The sequence below is a fragment of the Anser brachyrhynchus genome, assembly GCF_964034855.1.
Source record: "Anser brachyrhynchus genome assembly, chromosome: 2".
In the NCBI taxonomy this organism is placed as follows: Eukaryota; Metazoa; Chordata; class Aves; order Anseriformes; family Anatidae; genus Anser; species Anser brachyrhynchus.
The window spans coordinates 57899053-57926557 of record NC_137695.1 but is presented as its reverse complement, the minus strand read 5'-3'; the positions used below and the strand labels follow the sequence as shown (position 1 = coordinate 57926557).

The following is a 27505-nucleotide window of genomic DNA, read 5'->3' as shown; positions in this document are numbered from 1 at the left end:
CTTTTCTCGTTCAGCAATATCTAAAGCCAGCTGAATGGCTTTTACTTCTGCAAACTGACTCGATTCACCTTCTCCCTCAGCAGCTTCTGCAACTCGTCGTGTAGGACTCCATACAGCAGCTTTCCATCTCCGATGCTTTCCCACAATACGACAGGACCCGTCAGTGAACAAGGCATATTTCTTCTCATTTTCCGGTAGCTTGTTGTACAGGGGGGCTTCTTCAGCACGAACCACCTCCTCCTCTGGTGATATCCCAAAGTATTTGCCTTCTGGCCAGTCCATAATCACCTCCAAGATTCCTGGGCGACTGGGGTTTCCTATTCGAGCCCGCTGAGTAATCAGTGCAACCCACTTGCTCCATGTAGCATCAGTTGCATGATGCGTAGAGGGGACCCTTCCTTTGAACATCCAGCCTAGTACCGGCAGTCGGGGTGCCAGGAGGAGCTGCGCTTCAGTACCGACCACTTCCGAAGCAGATCGAACTCCTTCATATGCTGCCAATATCTCCTTTTCGGTTGGAGTATAGCGGGCTTCAGATCCTCTGTATCCCCGACTCCAAAACCCCAGGGGTCGACCTCGAGTTTCCCCAGGTTCTTTCTGCCAGAGGCTCCAGGTGGGACCATTCTCTCCGGCTGCGGTGTAGAGCACATTCTTTACATCTGGTCCTGTTCGGACTGGCCCGAGGGCTACTGCATGAACTATTTCCTGCTTAATTTGTTCAAAGGCTTGTCGTTGCTCAGGGCCCCATTCAAAAGCATTCTTCTTACGGGTTACTTGGTAGAGCGGGTTTACAATCAGACTGTAATTTGGAATATGCATTCTCCAAAACCCCACGACACCTAGGAAAGTTTGTGTTTCTTTTTTGCTAGTTGGTGGAGACATAGCTGTTATTTTGTTGATCACATCCATTGGGATTTGACGGCGTCCATCTTGCCATTTTATTCCTAAAAACTGGATCTCTCGTGCAGGTCCTTTAACTTTATTCTGTTTTATGGCAAAACCGGCCTTCAGAAGGATTTGGACTATTTTCTTCCCTTTCTCGAAAACTTCTTCTGCAGTGTCACCCCACACAATGATGTCATCGATGTACTGCAGGTGTTCAGGAGCTTCCCCCTGCTCCAGCGCAGACTGGATCAGTCCATGGCAAATGGTAGGGCTGTGTTTCCACCCCTGGGGCAGCCGATTCCAAGTATATTGGACTCCCCTCCAAGTGAAAGCAAACTGTGGCCTGCACTGTGCTGCTAGAGGGATGGAGAAAAATGCATTAGCGATATCAATTGTGGCATACCACTTGGCTGCCTTTGATTCCAGTTCATACTGGAGTTCTAGCATGTCCGGCACTGCAGCACTCAGTGGTGGCGTGACTTCGTTCAGGCCACGATAGTCCACTGTTAGTCTCCACTCACCATTAGACTTTCGCACTGGCCATATGGGACTATTAAAAGGTGAATGAGTCTTGCTGATCACTCCTTGGCTCTCCAGTTGACGAATTAGCTTATGGATGGGACTCAGGGAGTCTCGGTTGGTGCGATATTGCCGCCGGTGCACAGTTGTGGTAGCGATCGGCACTTGCTGTTCTTCAACCCTCAGCAACCCCACAACAGAAGGGTCCTCTGAGAGACCAGGCAAGGTAGACAACTGTTTAATGTCCTCTGTCTCCAAAGCAGCTATGCCAAAAGCCCAGCGGAACCCTTTTGGGTCCTTGAAATATCCTCTTCTAAGATAGTCTATGCCAAGGATGCACGGAGCATCTGGGCCAGTCACAATACGGTGCTTTTGCCACTCATTACCGGTTAGACTCACTTCAGCCTCCAATACAGTTAACTGCTGGGATCCCCCCGTCACACCATAAATACAGATGGACTCTGGCCCTTTATAGCTTGATGGCATTAGAGTACATTGTGCACCGGTGTCTACCAAAGCCTTATACTTCTGTGCGTCTGACGTGCCAGGCCATCGAATCCACACAGTCCAATAAACTCGATTGTCCCTTTCCTCCCCCTGGCTGGAGGCAGGGCCCCTCTAGTCCTGGTCAGAATCTTCATTTCTGTGTTTAAAGGACTGCCTGCTGGAAGTTGGAGCAGCAAACCTTTCAGAGAACTCCTTTTTCCCAATTGTTTTCCTTTGCAATTCACGTACCCGTGCCTCTAGGGTCGCAGTAGATTTTCCATCCCATTTTCTCATGTCCTCTCCATGGTCACGTAGGTAAAACCACAGGGTGGCGCGGTGTGTGTGCCCACCATATTGTCTTCCTTGCATAGATGAACGTTTACCCCTAATAGCTGAGACACTGGTTTGTACAGGTGGGGAGGAAAATAAACTCTCTTTAAGTTGGTGGATCTCTTCAGAAAGTTTCTCCAAGGTATTCTCTTTTAGCTGGTGAACACTAGTTCGTTCAGGTGAAGGGGAAGATAATCTTTCTTCAAGTTGGTGGATCTTTTCAGAAAGTTTCTCCAAAGCATTCTCTTTTAGCTGGTGGACACTGGTTCGTTCAGGTGAAGGGGAAGATAATCTTTCTTCAAGTTGGTGGATCTTTTCAGAAAGTTTCTCCAAAGCATTCTCTTTTAGCTGGTGGACACTGGTTCGTTCAGGTGAAGGGGAAGATAATCTTTCTTCAAGTTGGTGGATCTTTTCAGAAAGTTTCTCTAAAGCATTCTCTTTTAGCTGGTGGACACTGGTTCGTTCAGGTGGAGGGGAAGATAAATTCTCTTTAAGTTGGTGGACCTCTTCAGAGAGTTTCTCCACAGCTGAGACACAGGCCTTTAGGGAAGAGGAGAGATTTCCTTCGTACTGCCGGAGTATTTTAGTCACTTCATTCACTGTGGGATTCTCCTCCGTTTTCCAGGTTAGTATTGCCAATGAGTTGGCATATGATGATGGGGCACTCCGTACAAACTTCCGCCACATGGGTGGTGTACACTGGACTGCATCTGGATCTGTGGATGTTTGTGCGTCATCTAGGTCCTTATAAATTACTTCCCGTACGGCCAATTCCCTCAGGTACTGAATTCCCTTCTCCATGGTGGTCCATTTGCTTGGTAAACATACAAGTTCTTCCTTGAAGAGATACCTTTCCTTCACAGCTGACAGGAGACGCCTCCAGAGGCTGCGAGATTGTGCTCCATCTCCAATTGCTTTGTCAATGCATGCGTCCCTAGCAAGGGATCCCAGCCGCCTGGCTTCCTTGCCCTCCAATTCCACATAATTGGCTCCCGTGTCCCAGCACCGGAGCAGCCAGGTGACAAGCTGCTCGCCTATACAGCGACCAAAATCTTTTCGCACATCTCGTAGCTCACGCTGGTATAGAGTCCGGGTAATTACTGTTGATTTTCCGACATCCTCATCCTCATCTTCAGTCTCCTGCACCTTTGATGGCTGGTATGGAGTCCGGGTAGTTACTGTTGATTTTTCGCCATCCTCATCCTCATCTTCAGTCTCCTGCACCTTTGATGGCCCAGCCTCGTCTTCACTTCGCCCAGACTTAGCAGAAGACTGTCTGCGTTTTAAACGACCTGAGCCTCTATACCATTTTTTCACCTTGTCTACAGGGGCAACTTGCACTGCTACAGCTCGTTTCTCTGACCCAGCCACAGGGTCTGCCACAGGGGTTGGAATACCCTCTGCGGGGTCAACTTGCACTGCTACAGCTCGTTTCTCTGACCCAGACACAGGGTCTGCCACAGGGCTTGGAATACACTCTGCGGGGTCAACTTGCACTGCTACAGCTCGTTTCTCTGACCCAGACACAGGGTCTGCCACAGGGGTTGGGATACCCTCTGCGGGGTCAACTTGCACTGCTACAGCTCGTTTCTCTGACCCAGCCACAGGAGTGGGAGCAGCTGCACGAGCTGGGGCAGCTGCAGGAGCTGGGGCAGCTGCAGGAGCTGGAGCTGGAGCGGCTGCAGGAGCTGGAGCGGCTGCAGGAGCCGGAACGGCTGCAGGAGCTGGAGCTGGAGCAGCTGCAGGAGCTGGAGTGGCTGCAGGAGCTGGAGCTGGAGTAGCTGCAGGAGCTGGAGCTGGAGCGGCTGCAGGAGCTGGAGCGGCTGCAGGAGCTGGAACTGGAACGGCTGCAGGAGCTGGAGCTGGGGTAGCTGCAGGAGCTGGAACTGGAGCGGCTGCAGGAGCTGGAGCTGGAGTAGCTGCAGGAGCTGGAACTGGAGCGGCTGCAGGAGCTGGAGCTGGAGCTGGAGCGGCTGCAGGAGCTGGAGCTGGAGTAGCTGCAGGAGCTGGAACTGGAGCGGCTGCAGGAGCTGGAGCTGGAGCTGGAGCGGCTGCAGGAGCTGGAGCTGGAGTAGCTGCAGGAGCTGGAACTGGAGCGGCTGCAGGAGCTGGAGCGGCTGCAGGAGCTGGAGCTGGAGTAGCTGCAGGAGCTGGAACTGGAGCGGCTGCAGGAGCTGCAGCTGGAGTAGCTGCAGGAGCTGGAACTGGAGCGGCGGCAGGAGCTGGAGCTAGGTTGCTAATAACATCAATTGCAGCTCGATAGGCACAAGCCAGACCCCAGCACGCTACAGTGATTTGTGTCACTTTGGAACTGCCAGAGTCATGACACCTTTTTTTCAAGCATTCTGCCAGCTTTTTAGGATTTTGCAGTTGTTCAGGGGTGAATGTCCAAAACACTGGAGGTGACCACTGCTCTAGAAACCTGCCCATATCCTCCCACACTCCCTGCCACTCGCAACTATCCCGCCTCAAGACAGATCTCCGGATGAGATTCCTAAGTAGTTGTTTAACCCTCCACAAAATCTGAAGCGCATTCAGGAGACATAACAACAAGAGCAGGCTGGTCTGAGTATCCCAAGGATATTCAACATCTCGGAGAACCACCGTAACTAACTCGGGGGATAAGAGGGTGGTGGTGAAGGAGAAAGGGAGAGTGAACAGGTAGGGAAACATGTCTTCCCCTGTCCCCTTCACAGATTGGCTCCCTAACGAAAACAGGCAATAGGTGTAATTGCTAATAGTTTCCGAGATATGGGTTCCAAAGTATAGAGTCGACGTCAGTGCTGAGTACAAATACCAGGTTAAAGTCGTGACCAGATATTTCATCATTTCATAAGCCATTGTTACACCGCACAGTACCATAATGGTCTTAAACCAGGGCCCGGAAAGGATAAACAGTGCAACAGGGAGCACATACAGAAAGTAACGCACCATAAAACTCAATTTGGAATACAGGTACAGCAGACTGGAGATTAAGGCAATCAACATCGTGACTAGCAACTATTAAGCAGGTCCAATACTTATACCAATTTTAGTTTAACACACTCTGGTCAGATTTGTCGATATCTCAACCCTTCGGGCCCCACGTTGGGCGCCAAAAAGACTGTTGTGGTTTAACCCGGCTGGCAGCTAAACACCACACAGCCGTTCGCTCACCCTCCCCCCTCCCTCTCTGGGATGGGGGGAGAGAAACGGGAAAGTGAAGCCTGTGAGTTGAGATAAAGACAGTTTATTAAGACAGGAAAATAATAATAACAATAATAATAATAATAGTGATAATGGTAATAGTATTAACAATAATAATGTGTAAGAAAACAAGTGATGCACAATGCAATTGCTCACCACCCGCTGACCGATGCCCAGCCTATTCCCGAGCAGCCGGCCCCCCCACCCCGGCCAGCCACCCCTATATATTGTTTAGCATGACGTCAGATGGTATGGAATACCCCTTTGGCCAGTTTGGGTCAGCTGTCCTGGGTCTGTCCCCTCCCAGCTCCTGCTGCACCCCCAGCCTGCTCGCTGGCAGGACAGAGCGAGAAGCCGAAAAGTCCTTGGCCTGGTGTAAACACTGCTCTGCAACAATTAAAACATCAGCATGTTATCAGCGCTCTTCTCATCCTAATCCAAAACATAGCACCCTACCAGCTACTATGAGCTACTTAACTCTGTCCTAACTGGAACCAGGACATCTACAAATGATCTTTTTTTTCTACAATGATCTTTTATGATCATTGAACCTCCTTATTTTTATTTCCTGGTCAAACAGCAAAACAGGAAAAAAAAAATTATATTGATTTCTTCAAGAATCAAGACCCTCTAGGAGAAGCTGGATCTATAATACTTTGAGAAGGAGGCTTCCTTTCCCCTAAGTTTGCTATAGTCTCTAAATTGACAGTTGCTTATGCTATTTGTGTTTCTGAATTTGTTGTTCCAGCAAAATACCTGAAGAATGGGTTTTAACTGAATATTCCAGGAATGTCTTTCTAATCTCTTAATTTTCTAACATTTATTGTGGTAAAAAAAAATAAAAATAATATAAAAAAAATCTGTATAACATTAGTATTAATGTTATATACAAAAGCGAAATGATCACCATACAAATGAAGTAGTGGTTTCGGGTTGAAATTATTAAGATTATATGTTTGAAGGTTCTGCAGCTAAGGACCTCATAAAAGAGCAATACACTTCATTGTTTTTTTATTATACCACTTATAAGACCCAAACTGTAGTGTGATTGACCGAGAAAATGCTGTTTCAATGATGCATGGAATAAATAAATAAAATGTTTTGCTTTCTGTGGCTTTTAACAATGGAAGAATGCAGGTGTTGTCAAAATGTTTCGGTACAGAGAATTTACTCATAATTCTTGTAATGCTTTAAATAATTAACATACCATGTTTTGAAAATAGAGCACCAAACTGGAGAGCCCTCTCCTGGTAAGACCTTAATTAAGTTGATGCAATAACTGGAGAATGCTCCCAAAACAGTATGCTTCCCAGGGGATTAGCTTGTGGTTACATTGTACTGGCTTTTACTCCATCCTTCTAATAACTAGAAATTATTAAAAGATGCTGAAATATAATTAAATCCAGCCTTATATAAATTATCTGTGTATATTGCTGCAATAGCTCCCACAATGGTATGATTTGATTGCATATGGGATATGTTGGGCATCACCAACATCTTCTATCCTACTAATTTTTATCCTGTTTATTGAGTGAGCCTAAACAGAGGGCCACAACATACTCATATTTACCTTTCTTTGCAGAGCATTTTGAAGCCTCCAGGTGTCAAATGCCATAAAAATTTGTATAAATAATAAAATAATGTTAAATAGCCTTTTTCTTCCACATTATTATTATTATTATTATTATTATTATTATTATTATTATTATTATTATTTTCCTGACAATGCTACTCAACAGTAAATTATAAGCGCAAAATTCTTGTATATGTAGCTTTGTTGCCCCCTACCCCCTGTTTACCATCAGCAGCATGCTTTCCTCTTTAAGAAGAAACAGGGATACCCCAGATGTTCATCTGGAATAGTTCAACAGAAGAATTTCACCTGGAAATCTGAAACTTGTGTGAACCTATGAGAAAATCATTCAGGTCTGTCACCCCTGGAAACACTCCCAGCTAATGCTGTATGATTAACTGATTGCTGTTATTTTATTTTTAGTTTAGCTGTTCCATACTTTTGAGAATGTGTGTTCTTCACAAAATACAAGAGAAGCAGATGCCATCATGTCCTTTGCCCAGCTATTTGAATATAAAATAAATAAAAAAATAAATAAAAAATAAATAAAATAAAATAAAATAAAATAAAATAAAATAAAATAAAATAAAATAAAATAAAATAAAATAAAATAAAATAAAATAAAATAAAATAAAAATAAATTTTCTTCAAAGAGGAATGAAATCAATTTTTCTCTTCCTCTTCCCCTAAAGAACCCTGATTCATAGGAATTAAAACCAGGCATAAATTGTCTTGCTTTAGGTTACCAACGTAAGTCATCTTTGCGAAAATATGTAGAATAACTTTTTATAAAAGTTGACTCAGACCAAAGCTAAAATGTTACAGAGTTTTAGTTTTTGTTTCCATTTATGATGACAAAACTATTTACTGAATTGAGACTGAATTTACTAGTAAGTTTGTGCTTCAAAATTTTACAAACACCTGTCAAAAAGCATGACAAAAACAGAAAGAAAACAAACAAACAAACAAACACTTCTATATACCCTGAGCTTTTGAAATAGCTCAGTAAATCACAGAAAGTTATTTAACAGGCAAAGAATGAAATGCTAATAAATATATCACTTTTAAGGATTAATGACTAAAACCAGATATGGTAATCCCCAACAAAGAAAGATAACATAAATCTTTTCTACCTGGAATGCCCAGGTCAGTGTTTACTGTAAGGAAGTGCTTTTAGAATTTCCTTTGATGGAAAGCTGGAATCGTAGTGTTTAGGAAGGGGAGTTTCACCTGAGGAGAAAATCACCATTACATTGGTCTTGTAGGTGAGGCTGTCTTTTATTTTTTTGAACCAACTGTCCAAGTGGCTATGTTTCCTTTGAGCTCCAGTAAATCGTCAGTAATTAAAATTGTTGCAGTGATACCTTTGTGGCAAGTTCTTGAAGAGAACCTGGCAGAACAGACATTATCTGATCTTTATTAAACACCTGCTGCTGGGATTAGTACAGTTTTACCTATGTCAGCTGGCAAGATGTTCTGGACAGCAGGACAGTTGCAGATTTGATTCAACAGTAAATTATAGTCAATTAACCAGTAGCTATTAGTACCTCACAAGCCTCTTCTAGTGTTAGTGGGGAAAGTATGTAGTACTTGTGCTTTCTGGTTTCCTTGGCTTGTTTTCTTCCTTTACATAAACCCATAAAAATGAAAAATAAGAACACCCCCTCTCCCCAAATTACTTAGTTTTGACTTCTGGATGAGATGATTTATAAATAAATCTGTCTTGTTCAATGTGCAAAATTGAGGGGAAAAAAGGATCATTATTTTATGTACCTGAACAATAGTAGACCAGCTTATAACTTAAATGTCTCTCTCCCTCATCTTTAAACTGCACATAGTAATTCTTTCTTTCGGATGGATTTAAGGGCACTTGTATTTTAAGCATGTGTAAACTGAAAAATCCTACAACAATATGAAAGTATCATTAAAAATGTCAATGTCACTGGAATCCCTTAGATTTGATGGATACGGTATCATGTAAAAATATTCTATAGGGTCATGAAAAATCATGCATATTTTGCCTGCATTCCATCTAGCTTTTCATCAACAGTAAATTATTCCTGTCCCATGAGAATCTGTATATTCTCTGATAGGTGCTATTAGTTTGGGTTGTTCATGAGGACACTTTATTGTGTCCTGCATGTTACCTAGATAGATCCCACTCTGATCTCTAGATAGTAGGAAGAAGAGACAAAAGAAGATAAAAAAACTGTTCAGAACTTTTATTATTATTTATATATATATATAATTATTTTTTAATTTTTTAACTAACCAAACAAAACCAAACCCACTTCCAAAAACTACTGTAACTCAAACCCCATTTTACCACAGTGCAAAAAGCAGAAATGCTGGTTTTAGCTATGCCATCAGCTTCCACACTGAATCTTCTGTGTGTTGTATAATCTTGCAGCATACCAGTGCTGTCAGTACCTGTGCGCAGCATTGCAGGGAAATATCCCATTATCCCATACTCTTAGTGATGCCTCAGTAATGATGAAATTTGGAAGCAAGCCCTGGAACAACTCATTGATAGATGGACATTAACACATGCAGGCATACATCCATTGAATGCACAATTAGGACAGTTATAGAATATATACCTAAGTGTGTACTTTTTACTACCATTTTCTGAACCTATGGGATTTCAGGACATGTGCTACATGTACTGCAGCAGCTGTTTGGAGGGCTGTTATCTATTACTTCAGTTCAGGCAAAGCCATCTGATAACCACAGATACACTCAGCTTGCCACAGCAAATCATATTGTGTATAGCACAAATAAAGCTGCAAAGAATAAGAGTTCATATGATTTCTGGCAGGAAATGAGGTCTGTGATCATCAAAATGTTCTGACAGAAGGAGGATATCACTGAAAGTACTTGATCAAGTCAGAGATAACACAAACAGATCAAAGTAAACAAATAATAATGTCTCCTTTAATCAGGTCAGCACAGGGCAATGTGAAAGTGGGCCTCAAAATAAGAAAGATTGCTGTTGTGGATATTGAAACAAAAGAGGAAGAATCTTCTGTCCTTTAATTTCCAATGCAGGTTTGGAATAACACATCATTTCTCCAACTTTCTGTCAACTTTACTGTAAGATAAACACAGAGAATCAGGATGTCCAATGCAACCCAATAGAAACAGCTTCAAATATTCCAATAACAATTAGGATCTCAACCTCCCTTTCTATTTGCCACTTAGGAATTAAAAGAAGCCTTCAAGAATACATCTTTTGACATACGCTTGGAAATTGCAGTAAAATAAAAGTCTATATCATCTGATAAAGCTGTGAGAATATAAAGAAAAACTGCATATTAGTCTTAAACAAAAGAACTTTTTATCTTTAAATGTGATTACCTGTGTAAAGAAGTAGGTTTCGTTTGTTTTTGTTTTAATAAATTTATGTTTAATTAGAAGAGCAAGAAGAGCTAATGTGATAGGGTCAGACAGTAGAATGTCTACAAATGTTTTGTAGCACCATGTGCTCAGGTATCAGGGAGTCAAATTTGTAGTTATAGCTTTGACTTAGATCAGTGAATTATCCTGGAAGGCAATATGTTGCATTACTTTCTATCATTTAATCATCCTGATCTTGAGAATTGAACATATTTCAAAAACATCTCAGAAGATGCACGAAATGTCTCTGAATTATGATAATAAACATTTATGTGATATGTAAAACTATCAGAAGATGTCTAGTGTAACAAATAGTAAAGCAGCCATTTAGCAATATCCTCTCAGTAGCTGGTTTTATAGGATTTATGTATACATTTTTATAAACGTCTTTAAAGGGGTCTTCTCCTATCCATTTGAAATAGTCTTGATAGTGACAAACTGTCCTGCAAACTGAAAAGCATACAATGCATAGAAGCTCTCTGGTTTATTTTAACAAGTAGTATTACTTCTTCCAGCTAACCACCAGTAGTTATAACATAAGGTGTGTAGATACCACAGTTATATGGGCAAGAGTTGAGAAATCCCTGCAGAATTTCTTTGCTTTTTACAGGGTCAGAATTTCACAAAAGTGTTTTCTGGCCTGGGATGTGGCAGTTAGTGTTAAGTAGTTTTCTAGTGGAAAATAAAAAAAAAAGGAAGCAGTTGTGGGTGGATAACCAAGCTGCCATACTTCCTGGCCTTCCCACCCACTGACCAGCCAGGAGTTAGAATGTCGCATCCCAGGGGCCAAGCATCTACAAGGCAGCCAGAGCGTGGGGAACAAATTTCACTTCTGAAACTCTGAAGTGATATTTCCTACAGGTTGTCTTTTTAACTTTGCAAAAACTAGCTTTGGATATGCTATTTCCTATATTAAGATTTTTTTTTTAATTTTTTTTTTGTACTTTGGTTGGTCTTCTATCCATCGAGTTATTTTTGCAATAGTAGAAGCAAGTTTGAGAATTGTAGCATAGTTTTGGAATTAGGATTTTATCTGATTGTCCTTAAAATAAATAAATAAAAAAAATTGTGTTGTCACCCTATACTTAAGTCGTGTGCCTGTTTCTCATTTATCGTCTCATTTAGCTGCATTTTTTTTACTTATGTTTACTTAAGTTACCTTCAAAAACATGGTCATGAGCATACCTGTGATAATTACACCTTACATTATGTCTAAAAAATGATTTTTCTAGACAGAACCTATGATTATATAGCATTAGCATATACAGGCCTCAGTGGAAATCACAGCTTGTTTGTGATGTGTTCCGGAGTGCACTGTAACATACCGTGCTTGCCTTTAAACATTTAACTGAAGTTTATGATCTTAAAAACTATGAAACCTGCATAACTGCAGAATTAATTTCAAAGGACTGCTTGTAGTAGAAGGGGTTAGGTAAACACTAAATTCTTTGTAGTGTCTAGTATGAATATATATATGCGTATATATACATGGTATAGGGGAATGCAATAATGAAAGAAAAGAATTATATGGAGCTAAAGCTGGGGTAATACATATTCTCAATGTAAGCACTGACTTGTGACACTGACTGTTTCAGTGTCAGGATCTGGAAAGGCGAATGTAAGCTTAAAGGGCATAAATACTTACACTAAAGATATCTCCTTTTTTGCCCACTTTACTAAAAAAAAGTTCTGAAAAAATGTAGGGGGCCTAAAACCAAGAAGGTGTTGAAGTGATTGATGATTACTCATTGCAGTGATTCCTGCACATATATAAAATATTGGATTTTGACTTCAGAAGACCTTATAAGAATCTCTATTCTTGTGAGAGAAATATAAAAAGCTAGTTCATACATACAAGTTTTCTGATTTTGGGGGGAGGGCATGGGGGGGATGATGTGGGAGGTGGTAAGAATTTTGCATGTGAGTTTTTTGGTTTTGGTTTATTTATTTATTTATTTAATGTAAAAGCACCTTGAAAACCTTCCTTCTGAGAGTTTTTACCTGTACAACTGACAGATGTAGGAAGGGCATAGTATAGGAGCTCTACTAAGATTGCCATAGGAGCCAAAATTGTACTTAGAATGTTCAGTTACTATATACAGGCAGCAAGACCATGAAAATTCCAGTACTCTTACATTACAATGCATATTTATTAATTACAATTTAGTTTTTCTGAATTCTCTTGGGAAGTGCATGTTTGCAAATACTCAGAACCAGTATAATTGGAGGAAATTGTGTAGATTTGATAGATAGCCCATTGCTCTACAAGTGAAGAGAGATTTTCATTCTCCCCTCATAGAATGGCTGAGATCGTTAGTTGACCATGACCTGGACATAGAATACATATAAAACTAGAGCATGTTCTATATCAGTAGGGAATCTTTTATGATTCCTTGAAGCCTACAACAAAAAAGGTTTTATATACATAATAATCAATGACATCAACTCCAGCATTACCGTCTCTTAATTTGTCATTTGAAGCTGATATCAAAGAATGACATTTGGTTTTGAAAAAGACAGTGAAAAGAAAATGTGCTTTATGCTTTACTACACAACAAAGCAAAGTTATGGCCATTAAATAATAATACTAAAAAGTAGATATGAGCGTATAGAAAAAAATGTTTGAAACATTCATTGTATGGATTCCTTAGGTGGAATTTTATTTAATAAAATATGCATATTTAAAAAAAAATAACAGTGATTTAATCAGTAATTTGAAACCAACAATGAAAAAGCAACAACAACAAAAAAGAAATATGCCTCCATTCACATCCTTTTTCTTTACTGAGATGAAACACTGTCCACATTTCATCTATCTGGAAAGAGATAATTCTTTTAGTAAGTGTTATGCAGTGTGAAAATCAAAGCTTAACTATAACCAGCAGCTTTAACAGTATTTGCAGGTGTTTGCTGAAGAGTTTATCTAAAATAATTAACATGCTTTGAATGGCAAGCTTAATTATGTAAAGAAAGGTGACCAGGTATATAAATATTCGCAAAGTCACTGTATAAATTATACACCCCTTGAAAGCTTTCTTTTGTGGTCACATGGATTCTTAAGCAGAGCATGAGTGTATCAGTACTATTACTGATAATAAATTTCCATATAATAGAAATTGAGCTAATTTGCATAGTGTAAACAAACTAAATCCCAGTATAATGCACTAGTTTCAATAAAACTATATGAATACTCAAAATCTTTTGAATTGAAAATTCCACATAAAAAAAAATATTATCCCACTGTATTAAGACTGAAGTGTTTATGTGAGTGTGTGTGTATATACATGTTTAAAATTTTCTCTGGAATGAAAACATTGAAAACAAGTCATGTCAATTTGAAAATAAGAGCTTTGATTCTGTTTTTCATACTCCTTGTGCTATAAATTGTGAAAATTCTTTTGAAATAAAAAAGTTGATTTTGAAAAGGGATTGAAATGCTTCGTCCTGACTGAATGCTTCATTGAAACTATTGCACTATTCCCTTCCCACATTAGTACCTGAAATAGCACTTTACAATGGAAAACTCTCAGATTTAAGCAAAATTGGCTAATCCTTTATTAAGTCAGGTTAGTTGAAGAAGTATAATGGTGAATCAATATAATCAGCAAGTAAAAGTTCTGCAGATATGAGTGTCAATATATTATGCCAAATTAAGTTTCAGCTGCTTTACTCAGTGCCTTGTGGTGTTGCATATTGTTGTTTTGAAAATGCTATCCTAGCATACCTGAGGTTAAATTCAGACTGACCTGATGTGGATTATTGGATGAGTCTGCCAAATGGGTCTTACATTTAGCTGGCACTTGGATGACTACCTTTGAGGGATAAAATTAAATCTAGCACCTGGCCTGTATAAACAGATCACCTGCCCCTTTATATGACTATGGGTCTATGATTTTTGGAAGAAGTGGAAAAAAACTTGAAACTCTGGGAGCTTAAAAGTGTTATTGAATTTCTCCCTTGACTCAGGTATGAGAATCTGGGCATGTCCATTTCAGAGTTAGTGCGAAAGTTAAAGATGAGCACTGGTTCTGAATATAGTAGCAGATGAGGTTGGTTTCAATCTGATGTCTTAGTGTATGTTCATTTATGGTCTGGACCAGAAGTGTTACCACGCTTTAGCAGAATAATGCAGTTGTAGTTTTTTACATTAAAGGGACATAAAATAAAGAAGGCTGTGAAGAAGAGAATTATCTAGAGGTGAAGCTGTTCATTTTGCTTTTAGCTTGCCAGTGAAGGATTGATGCTGCATGGGATAATAACTTGCTGATGGGCAGTGATTTAATACAATACCATGACCTTATTACATTTGTTAGTGTTATGTATCTAGAATAAGTTGAATGTGAAAGATAACGTAATTAGAAAGGAATGGTACTGTTCCTGCAAAATCCCAGATTCTAGATAAATAGAGGCCTTTCAGTTAAGTGTTGACTACGGTCTCATAATGCTTTTACATGAATCACTTCTTATATTCTTGTGTGAATTAAAGATGAGAAGAGACTGAATCAAGAAAGACCTAGCAGAAGTAGAATGGGTTTCATGAAAGGTGCCAGAATGGTAAATGATACTAGGATTGCTTTATGTGAAGAGGGATTGAACTAAACAGTTATCATATTTTCAGAGAGAAGACAAGTAGGAGGCATATGAGATGCAGAATAATGGACTATGCTGACAAGATAAATGGTGGCTTCTATTTACCACTTATCACACAAGAACAAGGAAATAATCATGGAAATTGAAAGGCAATACATTTTAAAACTAAGGAAAGGAACTAATCATCCAACATATGTGATTTATGGAGCTTACTGTCCCAAGGTATCACTGAAACTAAGAGACTAGCAGATTTTTTAAAAATCTATTGAATGAGAGGAAATGTGGTATTAAATGAAACAAAAATAACAGAAGAATCTGTCTTTCCAGTTTCTGTTCAGCAGTGAGGTACTTCCTTATTATTCAGGACAATTTTACATTAGCTACCATTTGACATTGAATGCTTTACATGTATCATCAATATGAAAATTCTCAACTCATAATTTTACATAATAGGCACATAAACACCACAGGAAAAAAATCCTTTTAAAATTTTCTAGCAAGAAACACTCTCTTCAAAATCCAAATATTTAGCAAATGTCTTAGCTCCATTCTATTATCTTCTGTAAATGCAAATAATCTTATTCATGACCGGTGTCTACAGGTGTCTTGCTTAGGGGAAAGAGTTACTGATGTTCTGTTCATGAAAACAGCCAAATATGTTCCCAGTGACTGACTAAATAATTCCTGAGGATACCAATTCTGACATGATTAGGAAGAAAATGTATCATGAGTATACACTTTCATAGTGAAATTATCCAAAGCATGTGGAGTTAAAAACACACATGTATTCTTCAGGTATTTTAGAGCAAGTTTTCTCTGACATTATCAAGCGATTTTGCTCCTTGAATTGGCTGAGCAGCATATATATGGAGTTAATAATTCATCTCTGCCACAAGGACAGCAAGCGGCTTTCCTCAACTACAATCTACATGGCTAAAACATTACTAAGCACTTCAAAGTGGCTGTTTGTTTTGTTTGTTTGTTTGTTTTTTGTTTTTTTTTTTTTAAGCAATGTCACTCATGGCAGGTACAGTCAACCAACAGTCTAGGATAATTTGATCTGCTTAAGTAATTATGTGACCATATCAACCTAAGTAGAATCAATTATCTGTCAAAACACAGTGTATTGTTAACAATATTAATGGGGAGTGCTCAAGGCTCTGCTATGCACATCTGTCTGGATGTGTGTCACGGGCAGCATCAATATCAACATGCTGAAGAGGGTTAGGTCAAGGCAAAAGCACTGCCATATGATTGCCCATACAGTTCAATCATTAACATAGTCATAAGCAGTTTGGGCTAAGGCTATCTAGAATTCCTAACAAGCAGATTGAATGCCACCAAAATATTTTGAAGGGTAAGGTATTTAAGGATTTAAGGTTTGTAGACACTAGCTGTGCTATGCAGGGTCCTCAGTGTAAAAGAGTAGTAGTCCCCAGCAAATTTTCTTTTGCAGTTTAAGCATAGACAGAATTTCTCAGTGTTAAGGAATAATACCCTGCCTATTTGCTTTTGTTGGTATTTCAAGTTGCCTTTGAGTAAGAGAGAAGTAAGTTTAATAAGAGAGAAAATGTAGGTCCGGTGATAAGGATGATGACATAATGGATTTGTAGGTGATCTTTTTACAGACTGTGCCGCTTATAGGCCTTCTGTTTTACCAAGGTCACACTGTATATCTTATTCAGTATCTATAAAATGAAGCTCCTGATTATTCATATCTTAGAGGATTTTCAAGGACTGATATATATGAATTTCTGAAATGGTGATAAAAAAAAATCTTTTCTCATCTTTTCAGAAACTTGACTTTTTTTTTTTATTATTTTATTTTTTACACAGCAGTACGCTTTGTAGGCTTCTATATGTATGCATTGCCAAAACACTTACATCTAAGAATAAATATAAGTGCATGATGACTTATTTGCCCGTGTCTTCTCCCCCAGAAGTATTTCTGTTTAATAATAATTGGTGTGTGGGAGAAAGATTTTATTATAGCACTTCTCCATTGAAATTGCTTGCCTGGTACTAAGGAGAAGGCTATAACATGAGCTGTTCAGAGGTCATCCATTGTTGTAGCCTCGCATAAATCTGTTTTATTTTCTTTGTTGTCTGTTTCTACATCATTTAAGTCACAGTGGAGTTAATCTATTAGACCTCTGGGCTTGTCTTCTTTTCTGAAATCACTAGGATATTTAAACGGCTGACTTGTAAGAAAAGGAGCAGAGTTGTAAATTGTTCCTCCTCAACACATTTTCCTCATCTATTTTCAATATTCCTTTCAGTTGATCTATATGCTTTCTTATTTGCAAACAATTTCACTAGTGCATAATATTTTGGTTTTCATACTCTTTTTTAGAAACTACCTGTGTAAAGTTCTTCTGCACCTATATTCTTTTGTAAGGAATAAATATTCTCCATATATTCACTCATCATATTCACCAGAAATTACTACCTGGGAAATGTACGTGGTAAATCACAGTCATAGAGGTCATTGTAAAAACTTTCTTGGTGTAAAAAAAAAACGTAATTGTCCTGAACATTGTGCAATTACAGATCAGAGAGTACTAGAACTCCATTTTGGGAAAGAAAAGGAAGAAGAAAGAAAAAACAGTGCTGTTGGAACTAACAGGGAGAAAGGATCAAAAGCAATCATTGCAGTGAGATTTCTTAATAGTGTGAAAGGTAGTACTATGTATGGGTCTAAGAATATTAGGCTAAAGCACATTCATTTGAATGTGTTATTTGACACTCTCTGGTGTATCAACCACTCCTCCCAGTTTTGTGTCATCTGCAAACTTGCTGAGGGTGCACTCCATTCCATCATCCAGGTCATTGATGAATAAATTGAACAGGACTGGACCCACTACAGACCCCTGGAGGACACCACAGGCTACATGCCTCTAACTAGTCTCAGCGCCACTGATCACAACAATCTGAGCTCTGCCATCCAACCACTCCTCAATCCACCACACTGTCCACTCATCTATCCCACACTTCCTGAGCCTGCCTATGAGGATGTTATGGGAGACAGTGTTGAAAGCCTTGCTGAACTCAAGGTAGACAACAACCTCTGCTCTCCCCTCATCCACCCAGCTAGTCATTGCATTATAGAAGGATATCAGGTTGGTCAAGCATGATTTCCCCTTGATGAACCCATGCTTACTATTCCTGATCACCTTCTTATCCTCCATGTGCTTGGAGGTGACCTCCAGGATGAGTGATTTCATCATATTTCCAGCAATGAAGGTAAAGCTGACTGTAGTTTCCTGTAGTTTCCTGGATTCTCCTTCTTGCCCTTTGTGAAGACTGGGATGACGCTGGCTTTCTTTCAGTCCTCAGATACCTCTCCTGTTATCCATGACCTTTCAAAGATTTTGTTTGCATTGTGTGCAGGTTGTGTATCCACTCCAGTTAAAAATGTATAAAAAATAAAATTAACATAGTATCATATTATGTACAGAACTGTATACCTGCTGCTTACATGTAAAAATATTATACAGTGAAAAAAACAGTCCAGATTCAGGCCTATGAAAGACTCCAAAAAAAACAACTGGGCAAATCTTGGGGAGGTGATGAGATTTTGTCAACTTAAATCTACATAGGGGTTATGGAATATACTACATAGTTTATTGAAGGATAAGGTGCTATGTCAATGGAGTAACTTTGCTATCTCATTTTGACTTTTTTTTTTTTTAAGGAAACAAGTTCTATCAAGCACACTGTTTGCTGCATCATATTAGATGTTACAACATATAATACAACACTATAATCTATCTGCCATGATAAAACAGTAACAAGTAACTGCTTAAACAAAGAAAAATGAATTGAGACTTAGATGTTTCTGCACATATATGATTGCTTTGGAGATTTTTGATTACTTAAAAATTGTAGAAAAAGAAATATATATATTTCCCAGAAATTCCCTCATTATTTGGATGAGAACATTTTTGCTACTTGTAAGTAGCAGAAATTTCCAATAGTTAAAACTATACGTAGAATAATAGAATAGATGTTTCAAGCTAAATTTGAAGTTCTATGTACATATACAAATACAGTTATGAACTGCAGTTTCATTAAGGATTTGGGCAGTGGTTAGAATGATTAAATACACTATTTCTGTAAAATATGCTGTCTCTATAGAGTAGAACATCCACCTGATCACCAAACCATAACCTTAGGAACATTCAAACATGGAACATTCAAATTGTGTAAAACATATTTATTTATTTTTTTCCAGGGAGAAACTGTAGTTAATGGTCTTGTTTTCAAGCCTGATTGCATTGAAACATAAAGAAGACATCATCTGATGTCAGAACGCCTCTCAGAATTCATAGCTGCTATACCAACTGGCTTTTACTATGCTCCATTGAGTTATGATGATGAAACAGTAAGAGATATTTGATTTTTTGATATTTATGAGCTATTATGAAATGTTTAGGACCAGATTCAGTGTAATCTGCTGAATCCGTAAAAAGTGTGAATCCAAACAAAATGCAAGGCTCTTCAATGACTCTGCTAATTCAAGACTTTGAAAGCAAGATCAGGAGTTAAAAGCTAGACCTGCTGTGTAAAGCCGTAACTCAGAAATGCAGCAGCTTGAGCAAAGCGGAGGGGCAGCTCACCAGATGGAACCTGTGTCACTCATGTTTCTTCCTTACAATGAACTTCTGTGTGCAGAAGAGACTATTTCTCCAAATGTACAAACTGAGGAAGCACAGGTGGTTTAGCTGGTTCTTAGAAAAGAAGAGCGTTATTTGAGTGTACATGGAAAAGCGCAAAATGCACACTTGCTTCCCTTATTGAGAAAATCTAAGACTACTTTGTGTATTACTGAAGGCTAATATTGAACACCAGACGCAGAGTTTTGAAAATGCTTTTTTTTTTTTTTTTTTTGTAAAATATCAAACACATTTGTAGGCATGAAGAAAGTTAGTTTGCATATTATAGTGTTATAAACAACCACAGCTGTTTGGCTAAGTTAATATATTGCCAGTAGAAAATAGGTCAATACACATTTGGTCTTTGTTCTCTGAGCCAGCTGTAAGACTAATTAATGGATATGTATGCATTTTTGTGGGTGTACATCATAGGTTTAATCTCCCAGTAACTGATTGGTAAAACAAGTTTAGATGCAAATAGTTTGAAATGGTGAAATACTACAATTTTCTTTAATTTAGGATTTTGTGGAATATATGACTCTTTGATGTAGACGATTGCAATTTTTACTGAAGTCAGTGATGAAAGTTGCTTTTTCAGACAGGTATAAAAGGAACCAGGAGTGTCTTGGGAATGGTGTGGGTAGGCAGTGTGATTTATGACAGGACAAGAATGTACTTCAAATATGTCTTCCTCTTACATTTCCAATATTGTCAGCTTATAACTTCAGTTTGCAACCATGTTTTCTTCTTTCCTGTTACAGTTCATGTTTTCAATAATTGCAGTATTTCACAAAGAATATATTTATGTCTTTGGGACTCTGTGCCTAACTCCTATTTTTGTCCAACTCATGCTAAGCTACCGAACTTGGTCCAGGGATTTTAATGGGAACTGTTTTTCTGTACACATCCCTTGCATAATCTCTTATACACCATGCTCTCTGAGAATATTAAAGATGTGACAGTGCTTTTTTGAGAACATGCTGAGACTTAAGGTTTAAAGACCTTAAAAAAGATGCTTTCTTTGGGTAATCTTGATTATGTTTGTGTAAAGTATATAAAATACACTAATTCAGATCTTAGAAAGAATTAGACAATAACTAAAATGGGATTCCACATATAAATACATGAGCATTAAAATGATGTCTTAGCTTTTCATCATCTTTACCAAACCTTTGTCTTCAGAGTAAAAGCATGTTTACCTAAGTAGATCAAAGTTAGAGGAAGTTGCACTATATTTTCTTACTCAGTTGTTCTTCTTTAAGATTGTCTTTATTTTGTTTGTTTGTTTGTTTAACAGAAAGAGGAAATTTTGGATAGCCAATGAGACCCCCCTCCCCCCTTTTTTTTTTCCTCATCCAAGCTCACTTAAGAATAATGCTGCTGTTATTAATCAAACTTTTTAAAAATCAAACTATTTAAAAATAACTTAACCAGGTAGAATATAATACAGATTATTATCTGTATTTTATATTGAAAGTAGGATTACTAACATCTGAGTGTTAATGCATACTGCATTATTAATTTCAAAGCCATAAATATAGCAGGTTAAAAATGTGAAGTGTATAGAAGAGAAAAGGATATATAAATATGGTATAAAAATGCAAAGCCTAAATGTCTCTCAGCTTCTTCCCTAGCTGAAGGGAAAATACCTCCCAAAGAAGTTTCAGTTTCTCAGCTTTTCATTACCTTTTAATAAACACATTTTTTGTTGTTTGTTTGTAGTTTGTTTTTAATTATTTATTTATATGCTTATTAATGACTGTAAAATATATATCAAGCTTTGTGTTAATGTGTGATAACAAACACCACACGTTGAAAGCACATGGCTTCACCTTCTTTCTGACAACACTCACAAAGCATATGTCATCTCTCACTAACACTTGCCTTGTTGTCTCTCACTGCTAAACTGAATCATACAAGCAACTGCACATCACATGTGAGAGCCTCTTGGAATTCAGCCAGTGCTTTTTAGACAACCAATGCAAGCTATGAGGAACCTGTCTGTTAACTTGGTAACACAACATTGCATTAGAGGAATTTTTTAGGAATTAAATAGAATTGTGAGCAAGTTCTATTAAATTCAACTATACAATTTGTAAGATTATGACCGAAACGAATGAAATCTGTAAAATGTGAAATTAAAGCTAGGAATTCATCTTTAATATGCCTCGTGTGTATGTTAGAGTTGAGCTTATAGAAATGTCACGTTACTGTTTTGTGGGATGGCTGAGAAGCCCTGGTGCAGCTGGCAGAGCTCTCTACGCTGCAGATGCAGTTTTTATTTCTGCGCGGTTTCAGGTATACAGATATTTGCCTTACAGCCAGCCTGCAAGACTGATTTGGAGTCCCCCATGCTTCCCTCTTGAGAATGATCATGTTGAGGAGGACCTACTTCTTTCAGGTGAAAATATTGGAAGAACTGCAGAGAAAATGTAGAGGATGAGGCTGGGTAGCTATGGGGGAGGTTCAGGAAGCAGGCGCTTAACTGCTCTGAGGAAGAGACAAATTAGATAGCCAGAGGCCTCTATTTAACCCTTTTGTCATGTGAAAATAAACAATTCATAAAGATCTTTGTTCATACACATTCATAAATGTTTTTTAAGTAACTAGGGAAGTATTCTAACACCTTCATAAAAAGAAGGGAAATGGAGAGGCTCATTTGCTGCTCCAGAAATAACACACAACAGGTTCCTGCACCACTTTGCTTTTATAAAGAGATTTCAGAATTGCAATTGTTAAACAGAATTTTTTTTTTGAAAAAAAAAAAGAGGAAAGCCAATATCTGGGCAAAACTTTATTAGTTCAACAGCAAAACACAGAGCGGATCTCTGGTTTCAGATTATATCTTATTCAAATAGCCAAACTTTATGTAAAAATTCCTGTTTCAACTCATGTTGGGTAATTTAAGTTCCGAGGTAGGTCTGGAGTAACACAGTGAATATGCTTTTTCAACCTAACCTAATAGTAAGAATAAAACTGAAACACAAGAACAAATTCTTAATGCAAGTCAGGATTTGAACACAAGACCACTTCTAGTGGTTGTATAGAGCCTAAGTTATGCAGTCACTGGTGGAACCTAGTGCAATTGTTAAGTCTTAATCTTATATGTTTTATTCTTCCTTATTCAGCTACTTTCTGAAGTGCTCCACCCAAGTTATGCAACATTAACTATTGATTGTGATTTGGATGGGTGTACACTTGCTGGGTAAAAAGCTGGCTGGGTAGCTGGGCCCAAAGAGTTGTGGTGAGTGGATTTAAATCCAGTTGCAGGCCGGTCACTAGTGGTGTCCCCCAGGGATCAGTATTGGGGCCAGTTCTCTTTAACATTTTTATCAGTGATCTTGAAGAGGGGATCGACTGCACCCTCATTAAGTTTGCAGATGACACCATGTTAGGTGGGAATGCTGATCTGCTTGAGCTTGAGGCTCTACAGAGGGATCTGAATAGGCTGGATTGATGGGGTGAGGCCAACTATATGAGGTTCAACAAGGCTAAGTGCTGGGTCCTGCACTTGCATAAGCCCACACAAGAAGGCCAACAGTATCTTGGCTTGTATCAGAAACAGTGTGGCCAGCAGGACTAAGGAAGTGATTGTCCCCCTGTACATGGCTCTAGTGAGGCTATACCTCGAATACAGCATTCAGTTTTGGGTCCCACAATACAAGAAGGACATTGAGGTGCTGGAGCATGTCCAAAGAAGGGCAGTGAAGCTGGTGAAGGGTCTAGAGAACATATCTTATGAGGAGTGGTTGAGGAACTGGGGTAGCCTAGAGAAAAGGAAGCTCAAGGGAGACCACCCTCTACAACTCTCACTTTCTACAACTATTTCAAAGGAGGTTGTAGCAAAGAGGGGGGTCAGTCTCTTTTCCCAAGAAACAAGCTATAGCACAAGAGGAAATGGCCTCAAGTTGCACCAGGAGAGGTTTAGATTTGATAATAGGAAAATTTCCTTCACTGAAAGGATTGTGAAGCATTGGAGTGGTCTGCCCAGGTAAGTATTTGAGTCACCACTGCTAAATGTATTTAAAAGACGTATAGATATGGTGCTTAGGGACATGGTTTAGCAGTAGAATTGGCAGTGCTAAGTTAACAGTTGGATTTGATGATCTCAGAGGTCTTTTCCAATATAAATGATTTTATGACTCTATGATTCTACTAATACTGACTTAAGACTCCTTCAACCAGTGATTGAAAATCTTGCATGTATTCTATAAGCTTAGAGAACTCTGCAAAACAGTGGTACCAAACTGATATTGCAATGGCCAAAACAAAAACAAAAACAAAATCAATCAAACAAACAAAAAGAGTCCGGCTAGATTCAAAACCAACAGTTAATTTTCAGTATCCCATATGGGATATACAAAGAAGACAAATATAAATAATTTTCTTAAGCTGTCAGTTTCACAACTCTTGTAGTATATGAAAGATTTTATGTTTGTGGATAATCCTTTTGAAGTTGAAGCAAAACTATGTGTATAGTTTTTGCAGGAGCAGGGTCATATGACTTAATGGTTGAGAGACTGTTTTTATGCTTATTTTCAGGCTAACAAATAAAAACATTTTTTTTTCCAAAACTTATTTTGTGCTACACACCTGAGAACTGATTTGAGTGCTTAAATAGCTGTACATTGCATCATAGCACCAGTTGCAGCATAGGGTTTCTGGTCCATACAGATGGAGCTGACAAACAGGGCATGAGACTTGTAGTAGATCCACATGGTTCTGGAGAGGCTGCTGGAGCTAAATGAAATCCTTGGGCAACTGATTTCCCAAGTTCAATCTTGACAAAAAATGTTATATTAGGAGAATTGCATAAAAATGATGAAATAGATTTTCACTTATAGAGTACTAGGGAAGTTTTTCATCTGTTAAGCCTGAAGCAAATGTTTGAACTAAAAGGCTGAGTTTGAATTTTCCAAACATAGTTTTAAATATGGAAATATAGCTATCTTCATAATAAGAAGAAAGTCAAAAACTGTATATGAGCAGCGATTGGAAGAGAGCCTGGTGTCTATAAAATGACCTTAGAAGATCTTTTACACCTTTGTCAAAGTATTATTATTTTCTATAAATGTCAGTGTTGCCTGCTCTTCAATCATATCAGTCACCTTCTACGCAAACAGGGTTGTTTATCATGTTGCTATTTCATTTCTAAAAGACTATTGCATAAATATGTTTTCTCCAAGAAGTATAACTATCAAACATTGAAATCAGGAAGCTTAAATATATTCCCAGGAGACTAATCATTTTCACAGTTGAAGAAACAGTGTATTTAAGCCAATATAACCACCGTCTTGGACAATTAACTTTCCTGTCTAGACTACCTGGATAACAACATTTATGGAAGGAAAAAAAAAAATCTTACATCTTAACCACTTGCAAGCATTAAGTTGACATCAGATGGTCAGAATATAATTTAGGACAAGTGACCCTTTTTTAATGATAATCTCCTTTATATAAAACTTTAAGAGAAAAGGAAAACAAATGAGCCATTCAGATCAGCATAATGGCCCTTATAAAGAAGAACGTGAGTCCAGAAACCTGAGACCTCGTAGCTCTTTCCTCAGAAAATATCCTCTGGGCAACTAGCTCTTAAGACAGAAGAAAATGAGGCTTCATTAGAGCTTATTTCATATCCATTTATTATCTGGCCTACTGGAGATGGGGACTAATTGAGATGGGTTGCTTTAAAACTTTGAAAACCTGTCATCTCTCCACTTCTACCTTGAAAGAAAAGACCATCTCACAGCATTTCTCCACTCCGTCTCCTGTGGTGACAGACCTATAGGACTGCTGAAGCTGCAAGTAGAAAAGACAGAAGAAGGAATGACAGGATCTGCAAGGGAAATGCTCTTCCTCTTCCAGAGGTTTCTTCCTACTGTTATCCATCTGAAGGGAGAGTGGAGTTGCCCAACTACTCATTTTACTTGATCTGTGTTCTACAATAGACTAAGCATTTGGTTAAGCATCTCAACTAGTTTCTTTGATTTCCTGATATCTTCACTCACTTGTGCTAACCATATGTTTGGCTACACTGAATTCACCAGTGGTATATTTTAGGACTAGTGACTGGTGACCGGGAGTCTCACTAGGTTCAAAGTCAGCGGAAGACAGTCCTCGATTTCTGGATTTGGAAACAGGTAATTGCATTTGGATTAAGGACTATAAGAAATTGTAATAACTACAGTTTAAGGAATAGTTAGTCTGACCTAGCATGTAGAAGTCCATTGGGCATGCTTCCAGAAGGAACCAGATCTATGAAACAATGTACATTATTCCCAGAAGGTAAGTGCAGAATTTCAGAATCATATCGCAGGATTCAAAGGTAGAGTAGGTTGCCCAGGTTTGCTTGTCCAATTGAGATTTGAAAATCTCCAAGGACGGAGTTTTCATAACCTCTCTAAGAAATTTGTTCAAGTTTTTCACCTCTCTCATTATTACTATTTCTTCTTATTACCAAGGAGAATTTCCCCCTCTGCATCATGTGACTGTATTTCTAATCCTCGTATTTTATACCTCTGAGAAAAATCTGTCTCTTTCTTCTCTGCAACCACTCATTAGGTAGATAAAGGCTGTAATTAGATCTCTCCTTCAGCCTTCTCCAAGCTAAACAAAACCAGTTAATTCTCGTTGTTTCTGTTCTTATACCATGTGCTCTAGCCCCTGGCCATTTTAGTTGCTGTCCACAGGACTCTCCAGTTGGCTGGCATGCTAGCAGATCTGAAATTGGATAAAGTGTTCCAGATGCAGCTTCACAAGTGTCAAATAAAAGGAAATAATAACCTTATATCAATTTGCTGTCTGTGCTTTTGCTAATGCAGTGCAGTATGTGATTAGTCTTTATTGTCTGAAAGGGCACACTGCTGACCTGTGTTCAGCCTAAGATCTAGGTCCTTTTCTACATAGCTGCTACCCACCCAACCAGTCAACAGTTTGTATATATTCATGAATTCATTCCATCCCAGGTGAAGATGTTTGCATTTACATTTTTCAGACTTTTTGAGCCTCATTGTCATGAAACTTCAATTTTTCCAGTTTATTTGGGTTCCTCTGAATGACAGCCCAAACCCTCCAGCATATGAACCACCCCCCACAATTTGATATAATCTACAAACTAGCTCAGGCTCCAACTCTCCTGTTGCCAAGTATTGTTTACCACTATTGACTCCTGAAAAATGTCATTTATAACCAGATTTTAAATCACTGGTCATCGTTCTTTGAATCCAGGTGTCTAGTCAGTGGTAGCACCCCGAACCTGTAGTCCACCCAAACAGTATGTCGTCTCAGTTTTGCTACTAGTATACTATGGGAGGCTATTACAAAATCTTTTCTAAAGTCAAGGTAAACTACATCTAGTGCTCTCCCCTATGCACAAAGCCAGTCATTTTAAAGAACTTGAGGTATGAAGATCCTGGTATTGATAGCAGTTGGATTTTTAACACAGGGAGAGCAGGAATAAAGAGAATGCTGAATGGTTTTGCTGAGAAGGAAGTGCACATCATTGAGATTACTCCAGAATTTGTGTTCAAGCTGCTTTTAAAAATATCAAATATATTGAAGAAATAAAATAGTGGCCTGGAACTTAAAAACTCTTCCTTGTACATTTGCTTAGTCACTTGTGTTTCTAGATGGAACAATATGCTAGAAAAAAAAAAAAGGGATCCCATAAAAAAAAAAATCACACACAAAAACAGTCACACCATGAAAAATTTAGCACAGATTCAGGGATTTTGGAAAAAAATAGATTTCTTTTTCAGCAAACTTTTTTGATAGTCCTGAGGAGGAACTGAAGCTGTAATTACAGCACCCTGAATCATTTTAATTTATGCTGATATAAAGAATTAAGTGTCAAGAAATATTCTAGAAGGGGCACAGGGAAACAAAG

The 27505-nt window shown here is 38.5% G+C and overlaps 1 protein-coding gene and 1 long non-coding RNA gene across 4 annotated transcripts in view; one reads left to right on the top strand and one right to left on the bottom strand.

The window, feature by feature from the left end:
* The window catches only part of CNTNAP2 (contactin associated protein 2), a 1160459-nt gene that overhangs the window by 128453 nt on the left and 1004501 nt on the right, over nt 1-27505 (top strand). The window lies entirely within an intron of this gene.
* The window catches only part of LOC308190832, a 44825-nt gene continuing 26495 nt past the window's right edge, over nt 9176-27505 (bottom strand). Inside the window, exon 3 of the long non-coding RNA XR_013947513.1 lies at nt 9176-10070. This is a non-coding gene — a long non-coding RNA (uncharacterized lncRNA). The remainder of the gene's footprint in view (nt 10071-27505) is intronic.